The sequence below is a fragment of the Berghia stephanieae genome, chromosome 8 (genome assembly GCF_034508935.2).
Source record: "Berghia stephanieae isolate SIO BIC M18660-M18661 chromosome 8, UCSD_Bste_1.3, whole genome shotgun sequence".
Taxonomy (NCBI): Eukaryota; Metazoa; Mollusca; class Gastropoda; order Nudibranchia; family Aeolidiidae; genus Berghia; species Berghia stephanieae.
Genome location: NC_088367.1, coordinates 22,570,745 through 22,591,442, shown reverse-complemented (window position 1 = coordinate 22,591,442; position 20,698 = coordinate 22,570,745). Strand labels below are relative to the sequence as shown.

General features: G+C 34.6%; 1 protein-coding gene and 1 long non-coding RNA gene across 6 annotated transcripts in view; one reads left to right on the top strand and one right to left on the bottom strand.

Annotated features, from left to right (window-relative positions):
• Positions 1-20,698, top strand: part of LOC144978380 (uncharacterized) — a 397,383-nt gene that overhangs the window by 29,212 nt on the left and 347,473 nt on the right. The gene's annotated exons all lie outside the window — the stretch shown is intronic.
• The window catches only part of LOC144978379 (soluble guanylate cyclase gcy-31-like), a 195,678-nt gene that overhangs the window by 97,228 nt on the left and 77,752 nt on the right, over positions 1-20,698 (bottom strand). The gene's annotated exons all lie outside the window — the stretch shown is intronic.

Below are 20,698 nucleotides of genomic sequence, written 5' to 3'. Positions count from 1 at the left end.
GTTTCGGATTATCGTTCAACAGCCTGTCTCTCAAAAAGGTCGTGAATTATGGGGCTTGTATAAATGCGTGACGAAATTTTCGTTGAATCGCACAGTGTGAAGTATAGATACATACAGCTCGTGACAAAGGGAAGAATCACGAACGTCAATATTTTATTTTCTTTAAAGGAACGAAATTGACGTCACTCAGCTCTTTGTTATTGTTTTTAGACAGCCATATTAGTGATCAGTTCTCACCAAAATACATCAATCAGAATATAAACGTTCAAGGTTTTATAGATAGTTTGAAGATGACGTAACTCAGTTCTTTGTTATTGTTTTTTGCCATCCACTTTTATGAGTAATGCTCACTGAACTGTTTTTACCCGACTATAAACGTTCATGGATACACACAGTTTTGTGTGTTGGTCCTTTATACTTCCGGATGGCAATGTTATGAGCTTCTTAGCCAAGCGCATACTATCTATACATTTTGTGTGTTGATACGTTTTTGTAAGAGAGGAAGCTTATGCAAAAAGGTTACCCGATAACATTAATGAAAAACACGATCAATTATTCCAGCAAATGAATTGAATGAATTTAAGAAGCAGGTATTTCGGTGAAACTTGGTCAATAGTTATTGGGCTTAGGATTGTTTTACGTCCAAAGTTAATGAACTGGTCATTGTGTTGAGTACTAGAAAATTACTTTCTTTGATTGGTGTTAATTGGTATTTTTGGGAATAAAAGAATCAGATTGTGGTTGGTTTTTGTTATTTGGGTATAAAAATTGACGTTTACCAAAATAATATATTTTGCAGGGGATTTAACGTTTCGAGTTGAGTATGATTCGCTATTTCTTTTAGGGGGCCGGTTTTAGACTGATTATGGGCGGTCAAATCAGTAGGAGGAGTGGTTTGAAGGAATTGTGGAAACAATTTACAATAGGGTAAAAAAAGAGAGTGCTTCTGATCAAACCGCGATTCAATTCTACTTTTCGACTCTTTAGGCTGCACTTTTTTAGACTTTTTATATTATGCTGCAAGTTCTAACTTCCTACTAAGAATGTTTAAACAACGGACTTAGAAATATTCCACGTATATTGAAAATTGTTACATCGGCCAATTGACTTAACATTTGGATTGCTTTTACGGATTTTAAATTTATGAAACTGATTGAATTATGACCATGCTATTTCATTTGGATTTCGAATTAATCACAACAAATAAAGCAGTAAGAAATTAAACTTGGACTTTGATTTGAAAGTCTTGATGTAGTACATTCAATTATGATCATTGGCCCTTGAACTCTTTAGCCATTATTAACACCTACACCACAATGCAAAGGAATAACATTACCATCTATCAAAAAGCCACTACACGATCATTAGCCTTTACAAATGTGTGCAACTAAGCCACAGTTATATCCGGCAGGCGGATGTTATGAGTATCGTAACTAAACACATACCATCTATTGATATTGTTCATGATTTTGTTTTTGATTAGTTAATGTCACGGATTGGGGGACCGACATTTTTATAAATAGGGAACATAAGTGTGATGTAAAAAACGGGTTCCAATCCCATTGAAAGTGTAAAATAAGTCTCCCAGAGGACTGGACACATACCTTGTGCAACTGATCTTCTGGTTTCCGAGTGATTTCATCTTATTTTTCAGTCTACATAAACTCTGGTCATCAACAAAGATCATCCATCCTCGCTCTTATACACGCCGTAATCCTAAGAATCTGCCTATAAATTCTGCTACTAAAAGAGTTATGCCACCTTATGATTCAATAATATACAAACCTATTCATTGTTCACTTCTCACTCCAGAGGATTGATTACACACTTCCAAGGAGTTTGGATCCGGAAAAAAATATGTGACGTCATGACTTCTCTGCTCCTGTTTGAAATCTTACCATGACGCCGTTTCCATGGAGACAGCTTGCAATGCTTTAGTCCGTTGTCTAGCTAGAATATAAAGGTCTTCTTTCATGACTCGTGGTGTCTTGGGAAATTGGATTCAATAGTCTGATGTCACGTCCGCCCAGCAACGAGCAGCTTGGTTCAAACAAAGAAAATATGTACTTGTTATTCTCCATGCTGGCTATAACTTTTTCACATGTCATAATGTGATCAGAATGTATAAAAGTCAAAACATGATGAAGATTCATAACGTTTTTCTCCTCTTGATACACTTTAATGCTCGTCGGAGAAGTATATCATAAGGGTGTCCGCCATTACTCCGATAGTTTAGAACCGATTACTAAGTTACTATGTGTCATTACGAGGGAAATGACGTCACGATTGTTGTAGCCTATTGCAGTATAAGTTTTCGTTTCGTGAATTTCTGTATTTTTTAATTTTTTTTTTTTTTTTTGTATTTTTTAAATATTTTTTTTTTTGTGTGGCCCTTGAGGTTTTTAAATTGTTATCTAGACGGTTGTTAGTTAGGTGAAATCAAGAGATAAAGGTACCTAAATGAGCCGATTAGATGTAGAGAAAAATAAAGTGAATAAATGTGATTCACATAAAATAAAGTGAATAAATGTGATTCACATAAAATAAAGTGAGTAAATGTAACTCACATAAAATAAAGTGAATAAATGTGACTCTCATAAAATAAAGTGAATCAATATGACTCTCATAAAATAACGTGAGTAAATGTGACTAATAAAATAAAGTGAGTAAATGTAACTCACATAAAATAAAGTGAATCAATATGACTCACATAAAATAAAGTGAGTAAATGTGATTCACATAAAATAAAGTGAGTAAATGTAACTCACATAAAATAAAGTGAGTAAATGTAACTCACATAAAATAAAGTGAGTAAATGTGATTCACATAAAATAAAGTGAGTAAATGTGACTCTCATAAAATAAAGTGAGTAAATGTGATTCACATAAAATAAAGTGAGTAAATGTGACTCTCATAAAATAAAGTGAGTAAATGTGATTCACATAAAATAAAGTGAGTAAATGTAATTCACATAAAATAAAGTGAGTAAATGTGATTCACATAAAATAAAGTGAGTAAATGTGACTCTCATAAAATAAAGTGAGTAAATGTAATTCACATAAAATAAAGTGAGTAAATGTGATTCATAAAATAAAGTGAGTAAATGTAATTCACATAAAATAAAGTGAGTAAATGTAATTCACATAAAATAAAGTGAGTAAATGTGACTCATAAAATAAAGTGAGTAAATGTAATTCACATAAAATAAAGTGAGTAAATGTGATTCACATAAAATAAAGTGAGTAAATGTAATTCACATAAAATAAAGTGAATAAATGTGATTCACATAAAATAAAGTGAATCAATATGACTCACATAAAATAAAGTGAGTAAATGTGACTAATAAAATAAAGTGAGTAAATGTGTTAAAAAGTAGTCCTTCGGAGCCTTTAGGCACATAGAGACGGGGTTTATCCCGGTTTTTATATCGCGAAACGGAGAGTAGCAATTGCTTGCTACCCTTTGGATAGGACGCTAGTTTATCGAAAAGTATTTTCTGCCAGATCTAAAAGACCCAACTACCCAATCACTGCTGGCTGGACAAGGGGGGTCCGAAAAAAATATCGACTGCACCCGGGATCGATCTCGTGCCTTTGCGTGTGAAGCGACTGCTCTACCAACTGAGCTATCGAGACCCCCCTTTCAGTTAAAAAGGGGGATGGAACTCACATTTGACAACAATGCCAAACTTGTTTTTACACAACTCCTCATTATTATGCCAGATTCTTTAGCAATCCGTCAAAAAAAAATCCAGGCGCTATTATTGGTATTTAAAGTCAAAACAAAAAATTCTCAATTTTCTTTTATCGAGAACTAAATAGTATAGTCGTTCATTTGGACACACCCAAACACTCAGAGCCATAGAGATAGGTTTAAGAGGGTGTTGGGGGGGGGGGGGGTTGGGGGGGGTATCGGAAGAGGAGCTGGCAAATATTAAAATAAGAGAAAGACAAAGTGGGATGAAGATGGATGAATAGATTCGTTGATAGGTAAATAGATAGATGGATAGACGTATAGAAGGTTAGATTGATTAGTAGATAGATAGATAGATAGATAGATAGATAGATAGATAGATAGACAGATAGAAAGATAGATAGATAGATAGATAGATAGATAGATAGATAGATAGATAGATAGATAGATAGATAGATAGATAGATAGATAGATAGATTAATAGATAGATAGATAGATAGATAGATAGATAGATAGATAGATTAATAGATAGATAGATAGATAGATAGATAGATAGATAGATAGATAGATAGATAGATAGATAGATAGACAGATAAGGCAGCTCTGGTATATATATATATATATATATATATATATATATATATATATATATATATATATTGAGCTAGGGCGAGTTGACTTGCTCAAAGCCGCATAGTGCTGAGCAGAGCAGTCGAACTCGGTACCTTTCAGATAAAAAACAAAGACCCTATCGCTGAGCCAAGCTGCCCATGGATAAGTTCGTTGAATTGTTTATTATCTATCTCTTCAGCATATATGCTATTTTCGAGTTTCGTGGTCTAGCGATATGACATTTGTCTTCGGAACTGTAGATTCCTCGTTCATTCCCTGGTTTTGGTCTGAGTCTCTTCAGTTACATTGTCTTGCCATACTAGTTTGTTAGCCGTCTCCTTAATGCCTATTGGAAAATCGTCACATTCGTTACGATGCAACCGTTACTTTTCTCATCAGATTTCATTTCTTTTTGCTATAGCTATAAAAACATTCTGTAATAAAGCCCATATTGTGTATAGAATGTGCTTGTTGCTTTTCTGTTTGAGTAAGATGTCTGTTTTTGTGTTGGGTGGGTATGAAGTTTTGGGGAATATTCTTAAAATGGCTGGTAAGGAGAGAGTTAAATGAGTTCTTGGCCGGTTACAGCGCTGTTCTACATGTTAAGTATTGATTTTAGCTTGGGACTCTTTAAAAGCGTTTTGAGCACGTTTTCTTGATTTTTATTGAATTTATTTATATTTTTATTTATTTATTTATATATTTTAAAAAGTATTTGTCAATTTATTACTTCATTTATTTGCTGTTCATCTTCGGTCTGTATCTGAATCTATACATAAATCAAAATACACTCAATTTTGAGTATTGATTTTCGTGAGGGGGAACAGCGCTGAAAATGCCTGACACGCGAGGTGTTGACACTAAAGTGTTTTGACACTTTACTCCACTCTCCATTGGAAGACGTACAAAATATAATATGATGTCTGTTGTGTTAGATATCATATTAAACGTCATATTATATAATGTTATTGAAGTTTTATGGCTTTTGAAATTTGAATTAAAATAAAGAGGGATCAATGCATCTCTTAGTGTTTTAAGCCAGGCATTTTTATGAGAAGTTCTCACAAAATTGTATCGATCGTTCGAAGTTGACGTCACTCTGGTCTTTGTTATTGTTTTTGCCATCCGCGTTTTATGAGTAATTCTCATTAACCTGCGTTAAACGTTCATGGTTGCACACAGTTTTGTGTGTTGGTCCGTTATACTTCCGGATGGCAATGTTGTGAGCTCCTTAGCCAAGCGCATACTATCTATAGATAGCTAAGAAGCTCATAACATTGCCATCCGGAAGTATAACTGGCCAACACACAAAACTGTGTGTAACCATGATCCTTTATAGTCTAGTTAATACAGTTCAGTGAGAATTACTCATAAACGTGGATGGCAAAAAAAACCAATAACAAAGACCAGATTGACGTCATCTTCGTTCTATCTATAAATTAGACGATAAACGTTTAGGATTGCACATAGTTTTGTGTGTTGATACGTTGTATTATTCGGCTGGCAGATGTTTTGAGTTTTTTTAACTAAAAAACTTGAGCGTTTATATAGCGCAATATCCACTCTAAACGTACTCAGGGCGCTTTACATGGGGACCCTGACCAACAGCAACACGTAACATGTAGAACGAGACATGACGCCTGTTAGGCGATATTACATTTTTTTTCGGACAGGGACAACGCTGTTAACTCATTTTACACCTGAATACGGTGATAAAATGTAAGTAAAGAGCCTTTTCCAAGGTCTCAACTATGCGCCGACAGAGGCTCGAACCCAGGACCTTCCGATCCGAAACTGAGTGTCATACTGCTAGACCACAAAGCCGCACTAAACGCAGAAAATTAATACAAAGTTGTACAAAGGTGCATTCTTTGCTTTGTTATACTTTTTTAAAAATTCTCCTTATTTCAAAATCATTAAATTCTTAGATTTTTGTTATTTTGACCTTCGACCCCTCTGCGTCGTCCCGAGATAGAACCAGATGAACTTGATGGGTCAGAAATTACATCGTTATCTCATTTTCTGTTTTAAATAAGGAGATGGGAATTGAAACAACAGAAGAAAAAAATCGATTTGAGAAGTTGGGTAACATTTGTCCCTATGTATAGATAGAACGAAGTTGACGTCACTCATGTCTTTGATATTGTTTTTTTGCCCTCCAAAAACTAGACGCATAACATCAATTCGAGGGTCGTCAATCTCCAACTCCCCCCCCCCCCCTACCCCCTTTCTCACGAACACACTTTTCTATCTCAGGTCATGTCCGACCGCCATTAATAGCAAGAATTCAATCACAGGAGGTATTAGAATAAACCTCTCTAAATCTCGGTCATTTCGTAAATATGTGTGATGGCGTAGGTTGTAGTAGTTGAAGTAATAGTAATAGTTGTAGTACAAGTAGTATAGTAGTAGTAGTAGTAGTAGTAGTAGTAGTAGTAGTAGTAGTAGTAGTAGTAGTAGTTGTTGTTGTTGTTGTTGTTGTTGTAGTAGTAGTCGTAGTAGTCGTAGTAGTAGTAGTAGTAGTAGTAGTAGTAGTAGTAGTAGTAGTAGTTGTTGTTGTTGTTGTTGTTGTTGTAGTAGTAGTAGTAGTAGTCGTAGTAGTCGTAGTAGTAGTAGTAGTAGTAGTAGTAGTAGTAGTAGTAGTAGTAGTAGTAGTAGTAGTAGTAGTAGTAGTAGTAGTAGTAGTAGTAGTAGTAGTAGTAGTAGTGCTAATAATGATTTCACCATTTTTGTCATTGGTTGAAGAAGAGGTTTGAACCCGACCCCCCCCCCCCCCTCCCCGCGCATAACGCGTCTAATCTAGCGTAACGTGTACTTTTTGTTGCAAGTCTGATAACCCAAATTGTTATGAGCTCATAATTTATTCTTATGGAAACACTCTCAAACCAACACATAGTATTGTCCAATGTTCACTTCGGGTAGTCGAGTCTGTTGGATCTTGAGAAAAATACGTTTTTCCAAAAGCTAGGGTCCTATCCGAAGGGTAGCAAGTTAAGTTTTGTTTCTGTTAGTTTAACGGTGGAGTAACAGTAACTGAGATAAAGTGCTCTTACTTCAGGACCTTGAAGCTCTCAATGGATTATTTAATTATTCGTTTGTTTTGGGGTTTTTTTTTCCATTCCAACCTGAGGGCTATTAAAGTCGTTGTATCAACCGGAAATGTCGCGAATACTGGTAGGACATTTACACCAATTAGGAAAATATACCAAGTTCTGACAAAAAATGTTTTTTTAAGTTGAGCTTTTATATAGCCCGATATCCACTTAATGTGCTCAAAGCGCTTTACAAGGGGTACATGACCAACAGCAACACGTAACATGTAGAACGAAACATGACGCCTTTTATGCGATAATACATTTTTTTCCGTCAGAGACAACACTTATTAACGGCCAGGTACTCATTTTACACCTGAGTACGGTGAGAGAATATGAGTAAAGAGCCTTTGCCAAGGACTCAACAATGCGCCGAGCGAGGCTCGAACCCAGGACTTTCCGATCCGAAACCGAGTGTCATTCTACTAGACCACATAGCCACAAGAAAATAGAAAATTCAAATTATACCGATATAAAGATAGACAACTACCATTTTGTCCTTACCGACCATGTTTAATATTTTCCCAAAATGGCAGGCTTACGCTGCAGAACAATTTATTTTTAAAACTCAAACACTCTCTCTACAAAGCAACTTTATGTTCTTATTAATTTAACAATGGCTTTCTGAAAATAATAACAAAGTTCTGAGTGACGTTTAATTCCATCTAAAGATAGAACGAAGATGACGTCACTCTGGTCTTTGTTATTATTTTTTGCCAACGCGTTTATGAGTAATTCTTACTAAAACTGTATGAACCAGACTATAAGCGTTCAAGGTTACACATAGCTTTGTGTGTTGGTCTGTTATACATCCGAAAGGCACTGTTGCGAGCTTCTTCGCCAAGCGCACACTATATATAGATACGAATTTTTTTGGGATTCGTGGATAGCTCATACGATAGAGTCACGCTCTCACCGGCCAGGCGGAGTTGTCGTACCAATAAGGTCGCAGGTTCAAACCCCATCACCGCCGCGAAAAAAATTTATTCTCTATTGTCTTCTGGCACTTTTCTACTCACTTCTTCTCTTGTTGATACTATATATAGATAGTGTGCAACATTGCCATCCGGAAGTATCACGGACCAACACACAAAACTGTGTGTAACCTTAAAAGTTTACAGTCTGGTTAATACAGTTTAGTGAGAATTACTCATAAACGCGGATGGCAAAAAAAAAACCCAAAAAAAAACCCAGAGTGATGTCAACTTCATTCTATCTATATGACGGAGTAAAAGTTTCCTGGTCAGAAGGTTGATTGAAAATTTAATAATGTGTTTTACCAAAGTCTGGCGGAATGGTGGTGGATAATGACGTTTTATAAAACTTACTTGCTAATGATAAGCAATGTACTGTGACCTCACCTAATGGCTTTGCCACTTTGATTCATTACAAACGATAAAACACATGAACAGAAACACGGGACACGTGAATGCTATCAAAAGAAATCCTTTGACCACGATGTCATGTCCACTGAATATGGAACTCCATCAGTATTGAAACAATAAAAATAGTGAAAATCCACTTACGTTCAGAAACGGTTAAAAACTTAACTTTGCTGCAGGCCATATAATTTAGACTCTGAGTATGTATTTTATTATAATATAACATTATTTTATTATCATATCAATGTGATTTTTTACATGTCAGTTCTATATATATGTGTAGATATATTATGATGTGTCGATGTATAGCACCAGTGAGCAATTTTAATTGGAAATTGGAATTAGGCGCTATATAAATTCGTTATATAATGATTATTATCATTATTATTATTATTATTATTATTATTATTATTATTATTATTATTATTATTATTATTATTAATATACTTATTATTATTATTATTATTATTATTATTATTATTACTATTATTATTATTATTATTATTATTATTATTATTATTATTATTATTATTATGATCATCATCATGATTATGATTATAAAAATAATAATAATAATAATAATAATAATAATAATAATAATAATAATAATAATTATAATAACAATAACAATAATAATAATAATAATGATAATAATAATAATAATAATAATAATAATAATAATAATAATAATAATAATAATAATAATAATAATAATTATAATAACAATAACAATAATAATAATAATATTAATAATAATAATATAATAATAATAATAATAATAATAATAATAATAATAACAATAATAATAATAATAATAATAATAATAATAATAATAATAATAATAACAATAATAATAATATATAATAATAAATAATAATAATAATAATAATAATAATAATAATAATAATAATAATAATAATAATAATAATTATATAACGAATTTATATAGCGCCTAGTTCCAATTTCCAATTAAAATTGCTCACTGGTGCTATACATCGACACATCATAATATATCTACACATATATTATATAGAACTGACATGTAAAAAATCACATTGATATGATAATGAAATAATGTTATATTATAATAAAATACATAGACTATTTTAGAACCAACACGTCCATAATCCCTGCTATCACAATATTTTCAGCCCGTGCCACGATCGCATTTCCTATTTATCTATTACTTATTTATTTTAGGAAGTGTACAGGGCTCGCATCGAACTCAACTTGACCTTGAAAATAGGTCCCGAGTTTGCTCACCAATTGGCAATCCTATATATATATATATATTTTTAGCCTCTGTCGCCCGCCTTTAAGTGTACACTCCATACACGTACGGTCACTAAATATACACCATGTAAAAATGTGTGTATGCACATAGGTGCATGTATGTGATATGTATGTATGCATATGTATGTATATGTATATGTATGTATATATGTGCATCTTCGGGCCACGTTACAAGTGCTCCATATGTCAAAATGCATTGCATTTGACTGTACGATTAATATCATAATTCAGAGGCGGCGATGTTTTTCTTGTCTCACTTTCTTACTTTTGCTCCTTCTTTGAGTGTACTAGGGTCATAGATCTTTTACATTATTATTCTTTTTTATATTTACATATTGTAGCATTGTGAAACATTTGTGGTGATGGGTCTTATATATTTTTATTATCATTATTATTATTATTATTATTATTATTATTATTATTATTATTATTATTATTATTATTATTATTATTATTATTATTATTATTATTATTATTGTTATTATTATCATTATTATTATTATTATTATTATTATTATTATTATTATTATTATTATTATTATTATTATTATAATCGTTATCATCTTCATCATTATTATTAGTGCTATTATTATTATTATTATTATTATTATTATTATTATTATTATAATTATTATTATTATTATTATTATTATTATTATTATTTCTTTTATTATTAATATTATTACTATTATTACTACTACTACTACTATTATTATTATTATTTATTATTATTATTATTATTATTATTATTATTATTATTATTATTATTATTATTATTATTATTATTATTATTATTATCTTTATTATGATCGATATCAAATAATTTATTTTTCTTTTTCTAAGGTCAATATACCTATATCTGTTTATTGTCGTATTTAAAAGACGGAGATAATTCTAAATTGGCAAAGCAACGACAAACTTTGGGTGTCTCCCATTCCTGAGGTTAAAAAAAAAATGAAAATAAAAAAATAAAAAATAAAAATAATATAATAATAATAATAATAATAATAATAATAATAATAATAATAATAATAATAATAATAATAATAATAATAATAATAATAATAATAATAATAATAATAATAATAATAATAATAATAATAATAATAATCCATTTCTGAAGCGTTCAGTCCAGATAAAAATCACCTCTATAAGCAATTTCATCCACCGACAAATGAACAAAAAAAAAAAAAAAAAAATTTAACCTGTCAAAACGATTCTATTTTTTTTTAAACCCGTTATGACAGTTTTCTTTCCATCTCTTTACAGCCTCTATCTGGCAAATCCAATCGCTGAGAAACTAGGCCATGGCCTCATCTTGTCAAGATAAACCGAAAATCCCAAAACTTGTCTCCCCTCCTAAAGCCAAAAGTCAATTTTTCAAAAGATAACTGAATTATTGACTTTAGATGCCTATTTCTTTCGTGATTATTCTTCAATTATTTATTGTTCCTCATCGGCTCAAAACGGTATTCCGTCGAATAATATTATAAGCGATGGAAATTGAATTTTTATCCAAAAAGCTTAAGACTTGAGTTGAGCTCATTTCATTTACTAATCAGGTAAGTATGAGGTCTTAGGTCTGATCCCCAGTCGAGGAAAACTGATTATTTTTGGGGTCGTATTATTTTCTTGTCTTGTATTTTTCTCTTTTTCTTTTTCTCGACACTGTTTCATACACACTTTTTCAGATCGTTCTTTTGCTTTACTAAGGAGAATGGATATTGAGTGAATGCGTTTGGGGCCAATTCAGTCCCTTGATCAGTGACTGTGTAATAATAGGCTTCAGCAGTCGTAACGTCACTGCCTTCTTCCTTCGTAATGACGCATAGTAGCGTATTAACTGGTTCTAAACTATTGGAACAATGGCGGACGCCCTTATGAAATACTTCTCCGACGAGCATAAAAGAGTAAACAGTATTTATTATTTATGGACAATAAAGATCTATTATTATTATTATTATTATTATTATTATTATTATTATTATTATTATTATTATTATTATTATTTATTATTATTATATATCTGATCATGTTTTGACTTTTATAAATTCTGATCACATGAGACGTGAAAAAGTTCGAGCCAGCATGAAGAATAAAAAGTACCGATTTTCGTTGTTTAGAACCAAGCTACTGGTTGCTGGGCGGATGTGAAATCAGACTATTGAATCCTATTACAATGACCCTATTATCTGCTGGGAATGATATAATATCGATATTGTTGCTTATCGCTTGTAACGAGCTTTGTGATTTGTGAGTTTTATTCACACGAATAAATCATCAAGCCCGAGAGATGCTGTGCGCTTGGCTAAGAAACTCACAACATTGCCATTCGGAAATATAAAGGACAAAAGCACAAATCTATGTGTAACCTAGAACGTTTATAGATAGTTCGAAGATGACGTCACTCAGGTCTTTGTTATTGTTTTTGCCATCCGCATTTAATGAGTAATGCTCACTGAACTGTATTAACCTGACTATAAACGTTCATGGATACACACAGTTTTGTGTGTTGGCCCGTTATACTTCCGGATGGCAATGTTATGAGCTTTTAAGCCAAGCGCATACTATCTATAGTCTTGTTAATACAGTTTGAGGGCGAAGTGGCCGAGTGGTTTAGGCAGTGTACTGTGGCCTGCAAGGTCCCGGGTTCGAGCCCGGCTTCAGGCACTTTCGTTCTTTTTCCTTGAGAAAGATTATCAATCCCCACTTAGACAACATGGCTGATTCCTGTTGACATGAGACATCTTGTTTGATGAATTATCTATATTCCTTCGTTAAATGTCGAGGCGACGATATCTTATGATGTCGTGGCAAAAGGGCATAATTTATTTAAAATACATTTTAGTGAGAATTACTCATAAACTCATAAAAAAAGCAATAACAAAGACCTGCGCGACGTCAACTTCTTTCTATCTCTTGATAGTATTCGCTTGGCTAAGAAGCTCACAACATTGCCATTCGGAAATATAACGGACCAACACACAAAACTATGAGTAACCTTAAACGTTTATAGATAGTTCGAAGATGACGTCACCAAGGCCTTTGTTATTGTTTTTGCCATCCGAGTTAGTGAGTTGTTCTCACTAAACTGTATTAACCTGCCTATAAACATTCATGGTTACACAGAGTTTGTGTGTTGGTCCGTTATACTTCCGGATGGCAATGTTGTGAACTCCTTGGCCAAGCGCATTCTATCTATAGTCTGGTCAAAAGATAATTCGAAGATGACGTCACTCACGTCTTTGTTATTGTTTTTTGCCATCCGCGTTTATGAGTAATGCTCACTGAACTGTATTAACCTGACTATAAAAGTTCATGGATACACACAGTTTTGTGTGTTGGTCCGTTATACTTCCGGATGGCAATGTTATGAGCTTCTTAGCCAAGCGCATACTATCTATATAGCATAGTGAGAATTACTCATAAACGCGGATAGCAAAAAAAAAAAAAAACAATAACAAAAAACCCTAGTGACGTCAACTTTATTCTATCTATAGAATATTGTTCCCACGTGAGTTGTTCTCATTACAATGTTCATAATGTTGGACAAATTTAAGGAACATAATCAATGGAAAACGGATTCCCCTAATAGTATAGATAGTTCGAAGTTGACGTCACACAGGTCTTTGTTATTATTTTTTGCCATCCGCGTTTATGAGTAATTCTCACTTGACTATATTTACCATACTATAAAGGTTCATGGTTACACACAGTTTTGTGTGTTGGTCCGTTATACTTCCGGATGGCAATATTGTGAGCTTCTCAGCCAAGCGCATACTATATATATTAATGCGCGGCTCTGGGGCTCAGCGGTGAGGTGTCTCGTCTTGTCCCAAATATCAAGCAATTTTGAGCGGGGTCAGTCGCTCAGAAAGCCTATATGATGACTCCAACTTAATTTAATTTAATATAATTCAATATAATAATATTATTATTATTTATAATTTTACAGCACAAATGTTTATCCTATTTGACCCGGGCTGGTTGAATAATCGACTTCGTTATTAGGTCGGAGGTGGAATCGACTCTTATCTAATCTTAATATATATTGGGGACAGTTTGATTATTCTATTCTAATTCCCGTTACCCAAAAACTACAATCACCCACTTTCCTTGCCCCCCCCCCCCCCCCCCCCCCCCTTTCCTCCCGCTTTTCCTTCCCCATTTCCAATTGCCTTTTGACCAGGGCAGCAACTGACTGGTATCGTTACCGGTAGACCGGATTTGACAACGCAATACCTCATTGTGTGACTATTTCAATAACGAATCCTACGGGATGTCCTTAAGGCAAATGGCACGCAATCTGATGCAATGGTATTTCCTGTTTTCGGGGCGAATTTTATTCTTGGTAGCTTTTAATGATATTATTGCCTTTGCATGGATGACGCAACGATACTGTTGTTGTTGTTGTTGTTGTTGTTGTTGCTGTTAGGGCTACTGGCCTGGGCCCAATACAAGTCTTATATAAAAAGAGAAGAATTGATTAGTTCCTGAGGGGCATCAGCTAATACTAATAACAATCTTGACATCTGGCTGTCATTATCTTTTTTAGATGTTCTAAAAATAGATCTGTTTTGCAAGCCTGATAATCGAAAGCAAATAATGTTTGTAAAAAGTTATGAAGAAAATGGAATATAACAACTTTAAAAAAAAAATTAAAAATGCCAAACAAGGAACGTTTCGGGATTTAAAAAAATAGGATCGGGCACCAAACTTGCTTCGTACAGCCAATGTTAAAGTTTTCCTAACAAACATAGAATTACTAGGGCAACTTTAAAAAAACTTATAACAATTATTTTTTACAGACTGATATACAAGTTCTTGCGACCCTTTTCTAAATTAAAGGACATTCTAATATCCTATCGACTCAAATGATTATTTAGAAATTCTGCTGGGCCACAATGATCGGTTATTTATTGCCGGTGACAATTTTAGATGAATTGGATTCAGTAGTCTGATGTCACGCCGCCCGGCAACGGCATCATATTGATTCTAAACAAAGAAAATCATTACTTCTTATTCTTCATGCTGGCTAGAACTTTTCATGTCTTGTGATCAGAATGTGTAAAAGTCAAAACATGATCAAATTTATGTTTTTTTTTCCTCTGGATACACTTTTATGCTCGCCGGAGAAATATTTCATAAGGGCGTCCGCAAGTGTTCCGATAGTTTAGAGCCAATTACTAAGTTAACATACGTCATTACGAGGGAAGTGACGTTACGACTGTCGAAGAGTATTGACAGAATGTCTTTTACCAACAAAAGTATCATGCTTAATCGACCGATTCGTTTAGCTTAAATGGCAAAAATTCAAGTTTGTAAAACAGTTCCTCGTAAATTTGTAAAATTTATAGAATACATCAACATGAGTGAACTCATTTTATCTTATCTGTTCTATCGGAAGAATTGATGCAATGCATTTAGCTAAAAAACTCACACCCGCCCGCCGGATATAAAGTATCAACACTCAAATGTAACTTTACACCTTCATAGTCTGATATAATTTAGTGACAACTAATCATTAAAATAGCTGTTTAAAAAAAAAAATAAAGAGTCGAGTGACGTCAATTTCGTTCCATCCATAAGACTGTGTTACAGTGTAACATTGATCGTAGAAAGTTCTGGTTTCGACGTTGGGTGTTTAGATAAAACACTTTACACACATTACTAAACTCGACTCGGCTATGTTTGAGTACCTTGCTTTTGTAAGGGCAGGATTGGATGGGTATTGTAATAGCAATACTGGTTCAGCAAGAAGTGAAAAATATGGTTCTACATTCATGGTCTGTCCGGGAAGTGAATTGTCAAGTTTTTTGGCATGGTACATCCTCAATATTAACATCCACATTTAATTATTTATTTATTTGTTTATTTATTTATTTATCTATTTATTTATTTATTTATTTATTTATTTATTTATTTATTTATTTATTTATTCATTAATTCATTCATTCTTCTTCTTCTTCTTCTTCTTCTTCTTCTTCTTCTTCTTCTTCTTCTTCTTCTTCTTCTTCTTCTTCTTCTTCTTCGTCATCATCATCATCTTCTCCTCCTCCTCCTCCTCCTCCTCCACCTCCTCCTACTCCTCATCCTCCTCCTCCTCCTCTTCCTCCTCCTCCTCCTCCTCCTCTTCCTCCTCCTCCTCCTCCTCCTCCTTCTTCTTCTTCTTCTTCTTCTTCTTCTTCTTCTTTTAGCTTATCCCGCATTTTGCAGGTTTGCTATAATGAATGCCACATCTCCATGCATCTCTGTTCATAGCATCAGCTTCCTCCAGGCCCAGCTCTTTCATACTTTCATCTTCCCTATCCAACCATCTAGTTTTTGGACGTCCCTTTTTTATCTCTTCCCCGCTAATTGTATAGATAGTATGCAGATGACGTCACTCAGGCCTTTGTTATTGTTTTTGCCATCCGCGTGTGTGAGTTGTTCTCACTAAACTGTATTAACAAGACTATAAAAGTTCATGGTTACACAGAGTTTGTGTGTTGGTCCGTTATACTTCCGGATGGCAATGTTGTGAACTCCTTGGCCAAGCGCATTCTATCTATATCCAATACTTTCCTTCTCACGTACTTCCTAATTCGTTTCTTGACATGTCCGAACTTCTCTCATATTTATTGATACATTCTTCACTTCAGCCAACCTTCGAATTCGTTCATTTCTCACTTTATTTCTTGTCCAGCCAAGTGACCATCTCAACATCCTCATCTCTACCCCCTCAACTTCTTTATCTTGTTTCTTTATTCATTCATTTATTTATTTATTTATTTTTAAAAGATTAATCTCCCATTGTCTGAGCTATGCCTGTGATGATAAAACGGGAAAACGTATTACACTTTTAATGAACTCTTTGATCAAACCGTTTGACATTCTCATGTATAGATCAAAGACTTACAGTAACAATAATAATGATTAAATCTTGTATCGTACTGTCACTTCGCAAAATACCATAACAGCTGATTGTGCTTAAAGCCCTTTACAAGGGGCATCAAGCCAACAGCAACACATCACGACATGACAACGGGACATAAGGCCTATTACATTATTTTTTCGAAATAGACAACGCTGTTACTAGCTGCCAGATACCCATTTTTAATTTAAGTTCGGTGAGAGAATGTGAGTAAAGAGCCTTTTCCGGATTCATCTTAACTACGCCACTACTAGCAGGATTATCTCATCCATCTGTGGTGTTTCATTCATCCTGTTTTGTTGATAAAGGGGAAACCCGTAACGTTTATTTTATCTGTTTTTGTAATTAAATTGACGCTTACATTCAATTTCACATTGTTATTTATTTTTCCGGAAAGGTGAAAATAGAAACGTGTCGGAAGGGAACAGTATTCCAATACAAAGCTTTTCCAGGTGTCGGAAGGGAACAGTATTCCAATACAAAGCCTTTCCAGGTGTCGGAAGGGAACAGTATTCCAATACAAAGCCTTTCCAGGTGTCGGAAGGGAACAGTATTCCAATACAAAGCCTTTCCAGGTGTCGGAAGGGAACAGTATTCCAATACAAAGCCTTTCCATGTGTCGGAAGGGAACAGTATTCCAATACAAAGCCTTTCCAGGTGTCGGAAGGGAACAGTATTCCAATACAAAGCCTTTCCAGGTGTCGGAAGGGAACAGTATTCCAATACAAAGCCTTTCCATGTGTCGGAAGGGAACAGTATTCCAATACAAAGCCTTTCCATGTGTCGGAAGGAACAGTATTCCAATACAAAGCCTTTCCATGTGTCGGAAGGGAACAGTATTCCAATACAAAGCCTTTCCAGGTGTCGGAAGGGAACAGTATTCCAATACAAAGCCTTTCCAGGTGTCGGAAGGGAACAGTATTCCAATACAAAGCCTTTCCATGTGTCGGAAGGGAACAGTATTCCAATACAAAGCCTTTCCAGGTGTCGGAAGGGAACAGTATTCCAATACAAAGCCTTTCCAGGTGTCGGAAGGGAACAATATTCCAATACAAAGCCTTTCCTTTTTTACCTTTTCATTTGTATTTTTATGATCCCGGGTTTCAGGCATCCACACGCTCTCTACATTTCCAAGAACACAACTTTGGGGGATTCGAACCAGGCATCTACAGGTGGCATATCACACGACTACAAAGCCAAACTAAAATCAGGATTTTTCTATTTAGAAACCCAATCTATTTAATAACATTAGTTCGCAAGTCCCAGGTTTGAGAGTTTTAGCCAAGATAAGAGTCATTTTAATTGATCGATATTTGAAAGGTTGCTTCTCTGGCAACAATTTTTAATACCCGATTTATTTTTTCTCAGCGTTCGGCACAAATTAATGTGGCACAAGTCACGGGCCAGAAATAGCAGTATTTGACATTCAATTTAAATTTTACAGAAGCTAACCAACTATTGCCTGTTTCTATGGTCAGGAGTCAGGAGTATATTTTTAGACAAAAACCAACACTCCTATCCGTCACGTACAAGCGTGTGCCTGGCCTGAATAGAATGAGGGCTCTGTTTATTTTGAGCCCTTTCGGTCCTACTTCAAATTTCTCGGAACCCCCCCCCCCCCCTCTCTCTCTCTCTCTCTCTCTCTCTCTCTCTCTCTCTCTCTCTCTCTCTCACACACACAGATACTCACATACACACACTCTTTGTCGCACTTAATGTCTCGTTCTTCTGTCTTTCCCTCTTTGCGTGTCTGTCTCCAGATCTCTCTCATCTACTATCTCCCTCAGTGCGTGTCTCCCAACTTCTCTCTCTCTCTCTCTCTCTCTCTCTCTCTCTCTCTCTCTCTCTCTCTCTCTCTCTCTGTGTGTGTGTGTGTTTGTGTGTGTGTGTGTGTGTGTGTGTTTCTCTCCGTCGACGATAATGGCTATAGATATCTTTTTTTTGTAAATGAATTAAGTTTTGCAATTTTATTTTCAAATAAATATTTTTGTATTGGTGATTGGAAAATACAAAACCGCATTGACGCGGCGGTTAACGATGAATGCGCTGTGCCAGAATTTTCAAGGCCGCTGTTATTTTCTATTTATCATCATCATCATCATCATCATCATCATCATCATCATCATCATCATCATCATCACCATCATCATCATCATCATCACCATCATCATCATCATCATCATCACCATCACCATCATCATCATCATCATCATCATCATCATCATCATCATCATCAGCATTGCCTTTTTCACCTAGGGTCAGGGTATAGGCCACAGATAAACAGTTTCCATCCTTCTCAATCTTGAGCTAACTTTTTTTTTAACTCGTTCCATGTCTTATCACTTCTCTGTATAATATTATCAGCTTCTTTAATCTTCTCCATGTTCCCCGTGGCCTTCCCCTTGATCTTCTGCCCTGAGGGCTCCAGTCCAATACTTTATTTGTTATAGTAAAGTCAATCTTTCTATGGGTGTGTCCAATCCATTTCCATCTTCTTCTTTTTCCTATTTCCTCTTCCACATGTTTCTGTTGTGTTCTTTTCCATACTTCTTCGTTCTTAATTCTATCCATCCGTTTTATTCTGAGAAGCTTACGCATGCACTTGTTTACGAAAATATGTATCCTCCTTATACATGCCTGCGATGCATTCCAAGTTTCACATCCATACAGTAGGACATACTTCACGATTTATTTTATGATTGCAAATTTCCCATATATTTTTTGCATTTTTTTAACGTCTTGTGTGAATTCATTATCATTCAAACCCTCTATCTAAATTATAGTAACGCGTAATGATATCAAGTTTACAATACTAATTAGTGACGTCAGATTATCAAGCGACGAATTGGACCAGACAGATAATTTAAAAACAAATAGGTACCATTTAAGCGTTTTTGAACATTTCTTTTACTCAAAGCTGACGAAGTCGGAATCTCTTGAAAGGTAAAATAAAAGATGTCTTACTCTCTTGCGTTTTGGAATTTGAACTTTATTCCCTACCCCCCCCCCCCCCCCCCCCCCCCCCCCCCCCCCACTCACAAGCTCGTGCAGCCATTGGCAATACGTCCGGAATTCCTAAAAGCAGGATATTATACATTTGATCAAAATTGTGTTCTAAGCGACGTGTGCATATATGTAGATCTGTCATCCGAAAGCAATTATGGGCCTAGCTTAACATTGTTTTAATGGACAATATTTTGCGACATTTTTTGAGATTTCCATTACAACAATGAGTCAATAATGGATTGGGTTATTAGACCTGCATAAAAGTGCACGTCGGTCCTAACACTTCTAGTGAGACAACGGGACAGAAATCTCAATGTCAAAGTTGAAACATTTTGTCGCAATGTTGGTTATTTTGTGTATAATTCTTCTGTCAATTGGAAGTCGCTGCAGAAATTCGACAGAAGTGGCTATAAAATGAAATAACCGATTAAGCTTTTTTCAAACATGTTTCTCTCACTCTCACACATTCACACACACACACACACACACACACACACACACACACACACACACTCAAGCAATCAAAATATCTAGATGCAAGTACACACATATAAAACCCACACTCGCACGCAAACAGACATGCATATGCACACACGAACATACAATCCACATTACTCGTGAAAGATGAAGTGGTACAGAGATCGTTCCATAATAAAGTAATCGAATGTTCTATTTCCAATTGGCGGAAGGGTCACATATAAACACAC